Here is a 6000-nt window from a genome sequence, read left to right on the forward strand (position 1 = left end):
AATGGCAGGGAAGGAACCATGGGTGACAAGAGAGGTGGAACAACTATTTAGGAAGAAGGCAGCATACAGAAAGTTTAAGAAGCAAGGATCAGATAGGTCTCTTGAGTAGGAAAGGGTAGCAAGGAAGGAGCTTAAGAAGGGGCTGAGGAGAGCAAGAAGGGGACATGAAAGCGCCTTGGCGGGTAGGGTTAAGTAAAATCGCAAGGCCTTTTTTCACATGTGAAGAGCATAAGGATAACGAGAGTAAAGGTAGAACCGATTAAAGACAAAGGTGGGAAGCTGTGCCTGGAAGCTGAGGAAGTGGGTGAGGTTCTCAATGAATACTTCTCTTCAGTATTCACCAATGAGAGGGGCCTTGATGACCCTGAGGACAGTGTTGGTAAGGTTAATGTTCTGTTGCATGTAGATATCAAAAGGGACGATGTGTTGGAGCTGTTAGAAAATATTAGGACAGATGTCCCCGGGGCGTCACGAAATATTCCCCACGCTGCTCCGCAAGGCGAGGGAAGAGATGGCTGAATGTTTGGCTAGGATCTTTGAGTCCTTGTTGTCCACGGGAATGGTATCGGAGGATTGGAGGGTGGCAAATGTTGTCCCCTTATTCAAAAAAGTAAGTAAGGATAGTCCGGGGAATTATAGACCAGTAAGCCTTACGTCTGTGGTTGGCAAGCTGTTGGAAGGGATTCTTAGAGATAGGATCTATGGGCATTTCGAGAATCATGGTATGATCAGGAACAGCCAGCATGGCTTTGTGAAAGGAAGATCATGTCTCTCAAGTCTGATAGGGTCCTTTGAGGAAGTGACCAGAAATATTGATGAGAGTAGTGCAGTATATGTGGTCTACATGGATTTTAGTACGACATTTGACAAGGTTCCACGTGGCAGGCTTCTCCAGAATGTCAGAGGGCATGGGATCTAAGGAGGCTTGGCCATGTGGATTCAGAATTGGCTTGCCTGTAGAAAGCAGAGGGTTGTGGTGGAGGTAGTACATTCAAATTGGAGGGCTGTGACGAACGGTGTCCCACAAGATCGGTTCTGTGACCTCTGCTTTTCGTGATTTTTATTGATGACTTGGATGAGGGGGGTAGAAGGGTAGGTTGGCAAGTTTGCAGGCGACACAAAGGTTGGTGGTGTTGTGAATAGTGTGGAGGACTGTCGAAAATTGCAGAGGGATGTTGATAGGATGCTGAGCTGGGCTGACAAGTGGCAGATGGAGTTCAAACCGGAGAAGAGTGAGGTGGTATACTCTGGAAGGACAAACTCCAAGGCGGAGTACAAGGTAAATGGCAGGATTATGGGCAGTGTGGAGAAACACAGATCTGAGGGTTCATATCCACAGATCACTGAAAGTTGCCTCGCAGGTGGATAAGGTAGATAAGAAACCTTATGGGATGTTCGCATTCATAAGTCGTGGGATCGAGTTTAAGAGCCGCGAAGTAATGATTCAACTCCACAAAACTCTGGTTAGACCACACTTAGAGTACTGTGTCCAGTTCTGGTCGCCTCATTATAGAAAGGATGTGGAAGCGTTGGAGAGAGCGCAGATGAGATTTACCAGGATACTACCTGTTTTAGAGAGCATGTATTATGAGGAGAGACTAAGGCAGCTAGGGCTTTACTCTTTGGAGGATGAGAGGAGACATGATAGAGGTATACAAAATATTAAGAGGAATAAATAGAGTGGACAGCCAGCACCTCTATCCCAGGAAATAATGCTCAATACAAGAGGCATGGCTTCAAGGGAGGTTTTTGACCCAGAGAGTGGTTGGGGCATGGAATGCGCTGCCTGGAGCGGTTATGGAGGCAGGTACATTGGTCAAATTCAAGAGATTGTTAGATAAGCATATGGAGGAATTTAAAATATAGAGAAATGTGGGAGGAAGGGGTTAGATAGTTTTAGGTGAGGTTTAAAGGACAGCACAACATTGTGGGCCGAAGGGCCTGTAGTGTGCTGTACTGTTCTATGATTCTATGATTCTATGATCTTCCAGACCTCCTCCCTCCCGCTTTAAACCTACGCCCTCGTGTTTTAGACACCCCGAGCAAGGGAAAGAAAATTCTCACCATCTACCATATTGATCCTCCTCTTAATTTTGTCCACCTCTGTCAGGTCACCCCTCAGCCACCTCCGCTCCAGAGAGAACAGACCCAGTCTCTCGTTCTAACTGAAATGCTTCATTCCAGAAACATCTTGGTGAACCTTCTCTGCTCCCTCTCTAGCACTATCACATCCTGCTCACAGTGTGGTGACCAGAACTGCACACAGTACTCCATCCGTGACCGCACCAGTGTTTGGTAAAGTTGTAACACGACATCCCTGTTCCTATATTCTTCTCTACGGCCGATGAATGCAAGCATCCCATATCGCTTATTCAACACACTGTCTACCTGTGCTGCCAACTCCAGCGATCGATGGATCTGTGCCTCAACGTCCTCCTTGTTCATCAACACTCCCTCGGGCCCGACCATTTACTGTGTATGTCCTATCCTTGTTTGTCCTTCCAAAATGCATCACTTTTCACGTGTCAGGATTAAATTCCATTCACCAATACCCCACCCAACTTTTTACCTGATCCACAACCAGCTGTAGTCGAAGGGAATCCACTCGCTATCTTCAAAAAAAGAGACCTTTCTCTCACCTGCAAACTTAGTAATCACACTCTAACACTCAAATCCAAGTCATGAATGTACATCACAGACAACATGGGTCCCAGCACCGCTCCTTGTGGTACACCACTGGTCATCGACCGCCGGTCAGAAAACAAATTCTTCACCACCACCCGCCTCATGTTACCGAGAGAATTTTGGATCCAACTTGTCTTGGATCCTATGAGCTTTTGAATTTTTGGACCAGCAAAAATATGCGGCATCTTGTGAAAGGCCTTCCTAATGTCCATCTACCAAACTGCCCTCATGAATTCACATGAATAGTTCTTAATTGCTGAGATAGGATTTCCCAAGGACAAAGTCATACTGACCTGCCAAGTCAAAATAAATCCTGGCCATATAAGTTCTTTCAATAAATTCCTCCCCAGGGAGGTAAGACCTACTGACCTACATTTACCTTGACGTCCTGAATTCAGGGAGTACATTTGCTATCCTCTAGCCATCCGGTACCACACCTACAGTGAAGTTTATTGCTGCTTCAGCCCAAGTGTACAGGTTGGGCCAGGAAAAGCAGTCAGCATTTGCTGTGGTTCCGTGGTGTAATGGTGAGCACTCTGGACTCTGAATCCAGCGATCCGAGTTCAAATCTCGGTGGAACCTGTTTGCTGTCAAGTGCTGTGCTGCCCTTGCGGATGCATCCAGAGGTTGTGTCTCCGAACTTTTAATGAACCAAAGCAGCCGTCTGAGCTTCCCCTGCAGTTCGCTTCATTCAAAGTCTCAGTCCAATTTTATGGGTCCTGAGATCTTTCCCTTCTTGGCTGAGGTCGTTCATTCTTGGTTTGAAACAAGTTTACCCCCGGTGACAAGCCCCTCCAGCTGCAAGGAGAAGGTCTGATGGTGGGGAGGTGGAGTGACATTGACTGAGGGTGTGCAGGTTCCATGGTGTAATGGTGAGCACTCTGGACTTTGAATCCAGCGATCCGAGTTCAAATCTCGGTGGAACCTTATTGATGCTGAGTAAGCTGTCGACAAATTTCGAACACCCAAGCTTGAAAGTCTGAGATTAGTCTTGATGTTTATGCTGTTTGTGCTGGTAAATCAGCAGCAATTCTGCTTGCTGCTTGTGTGGTCTGGAGTTACGAATAACAGTGTTTTGTTGAGCACTCTGGTGAACTACATGGACAATGTTAAATAACAGAGTCCCGTCTCGGTATGTAAGAGGTTTATTCACGTCCATGCGGAGAGAAAGCTCACAGGTTTTCCCACCGAGTTCCACACTGTTGTGGTGTTAATATAGAAAGTGCAGCAACACGTCCCTCAGCGGCAGACAACAGGGCTTTGATACATTTGATAAATAATAAACACAGAAGGTACTGCAAATATTCAGCAGGTCGGTCAGCATCTGTGGGAAGTGAAACAGAGAGAATGTTTTAGGTTAAACACCCTTCGTCAGGTTTGATTTTCATTCATGATTTTGATACATTCATCTCTGGGACATCCACATCTTTCGCCCCGTGTGGGGTAAAGAGATTGTTCAGCTGGTCAGTTGCTCCTCAACTGCATCGTAAATAGTTTCACGGGTGAAAGTCTTTATCTGTTTCCTGACCACTGCCCTGGGCTAAAGGTCAATCTGCTCCCGTCACCTTTCTTCACTCTCTTCCCCATCCTCTGTCTCTGTGCTCTGTTCACTTCACAGTTCATACAATTCTACAGAACAGCAACAGGCACTTCGGCCCACCGTGTCCATGCTGACCTCTGTGCTCATTGATCCACGTCCCATTTATCCACATTTCGTCTGTAGATTTCCAGACCTTGGCGATTCAATTGCTTCTCTCCATGCTCCTTAAATGTGTGACCATAAGACATAGGAACAGAATTATGGCATTTGGCCCATCACGTCTGCTCTGCCGTTTAATCATGGCTGATTTATATTTCACTCTCAACACCATTCTCCTGCCTTCTCCCTGTAACCTTTGATTCCCTTACTAATGAAGAACCTATCAACCTCCGCCTTAAATACACCCAATGACTTGGCCTCCAATGCCGTCTGTGGCAAAGAATTCCACAGATTTACCACTGTATGGCTAAAAGAATTCTTCATCTCAGTTCTAAAGGAACGTCCTTTTATTTTGAGGCTGTATCCTCTGGTCCCAGACTCTCCCACTACTGGAAAAATCCTCTCCACGTCCACTGTATCCAGGCCTTTCGATATTTAATAGGTTTCAATGAGATTACCCCTTCTAAACTCCAGTGAGTATAGGCCCAGAGCCATCAATTGCTGCTCACATGTTAACCCTTTCATTCCTGGGATCATTCTTGTAAGCCCCCTCTGGACCCTGTCCAACACCAGCACATCTTTCCTTAGATATGGGGCCCACAACTGTTCACAATACTCTAAATGTGGTCTGACCAACGCCTTATAAAGCCTCAAGATTACTTCCTTGCTTTTGTATTCTAGTCTTTTCGAAATGAATGCTAACATTGCATTTGCCTTCCTTAATACCGACTTAACCTGCAAGTTAACCTTCAGGGAATCCTGCACTCGGACTCCCGTCTTTTTGAAGCTGCGATTTTTGAATTTGCTCTCCATCTAGAAAACAGTCCATGCCTTTATTCCTTCTACCAAAGTGCATGACATTACACTTCCCTACGCTGTATTCCATTCTCCCAGCCTGTCCAAACCCTTTTGCAGAATTCCTATTTCCTCAACACTTTCTTCCCCTCCACCTATCTTTGTCTCATCCACAAACTTGGCCACAAAGCCATCAATTCTGTCATGAAGATCATTAACATATAACATGAAAAGTAGTGTACCCCACACCGACCCCTGTGGAACACCACTAGTCACAGGCAGCCAACCAGAAAAGTCCCCTTTATTCCCACTCTTTGCCTTCTGCCAGTCCCTAAATCTTCTGTCCATGCGAATACCTTTCCTGTGATACCATGGGCTCCTATCTTTTTTAGCAGCCTCATGTGCAGGACCCTTTCAAAGGCATTCTGAAGATCCAAGTAAACAACATTCACTGACTCTCCTTTGTCTATAGAACCATAGAACCATGCAGCACAGAAAACAGGCCATTCGACCCTTCTAGTCTGTGCCGAAACGTTATTCCGCTAGTCCGACTTACCTGCACCCAGTCCATAACCCTCCAGACCTCTCCCGTCCATGTATCTATCCAATTTATTCTGAAAACTTCAGTGAACCCGCATTTACCACATCAGATGGCAGCCCGTTCCATATTCCCACCTCTTTCTGAGTGAAGAAGTTCCCCCTAATGTTCCCCCTAAACCTTTCTCCTTTCACCTTAAAGCCATGTCCTCTCGTACTTATCTCTGACAATCTAGGTGGAAAGAGCCTACTCTCGTTAACTCTGTCTATGCCCCTAATAATTT

General features: G+C 46.0%; 2 non-coding genes across 2 annotated transcripts; both read left to right on the forward strand.

The window, feature by feature from the left end:
• The first annotated feature begins 3195 nt into the window (after nt 1–3195).
• trnaq-cug (transfer RNA glutamine (anticodon CUG)) lies at nt 3196–3267 on the forward strand. The gene has a single exon. It is a non-coding gene; the product is annotated as a tRNA-Gln (tRNA).
• Nucleotides 3268–3540: 273 nt separating this feature from the next.
• On the forward strand, nt 3541–3612 carry trnaq-uug (transfer RNA glutamine (anticodon UUG)). The gene has a single exon. It is a non-coding gene; the product is annotated as a tRNA-Gln (tRNA).
• Nucleotides 3613–6000: the final 2388 nt, after the last annotated feature.

The sequence above is a fragment of the Pristis pectinata genome, chromosome 37 (genome assembly GCF_009764475.1).
Source record: "Pristis pectinata isolate sPriPec2 chromosome 37, sPriPec2.1.pri, whole genome shotgun sequence".
In the NCBI taxonomy this organism is placed as follows: Eukaryota; Metazoa; Chordata; class Chondrichthyes; order Rhinopristiformes; family Pristidae; genus Pristis; species Pristis pectinata.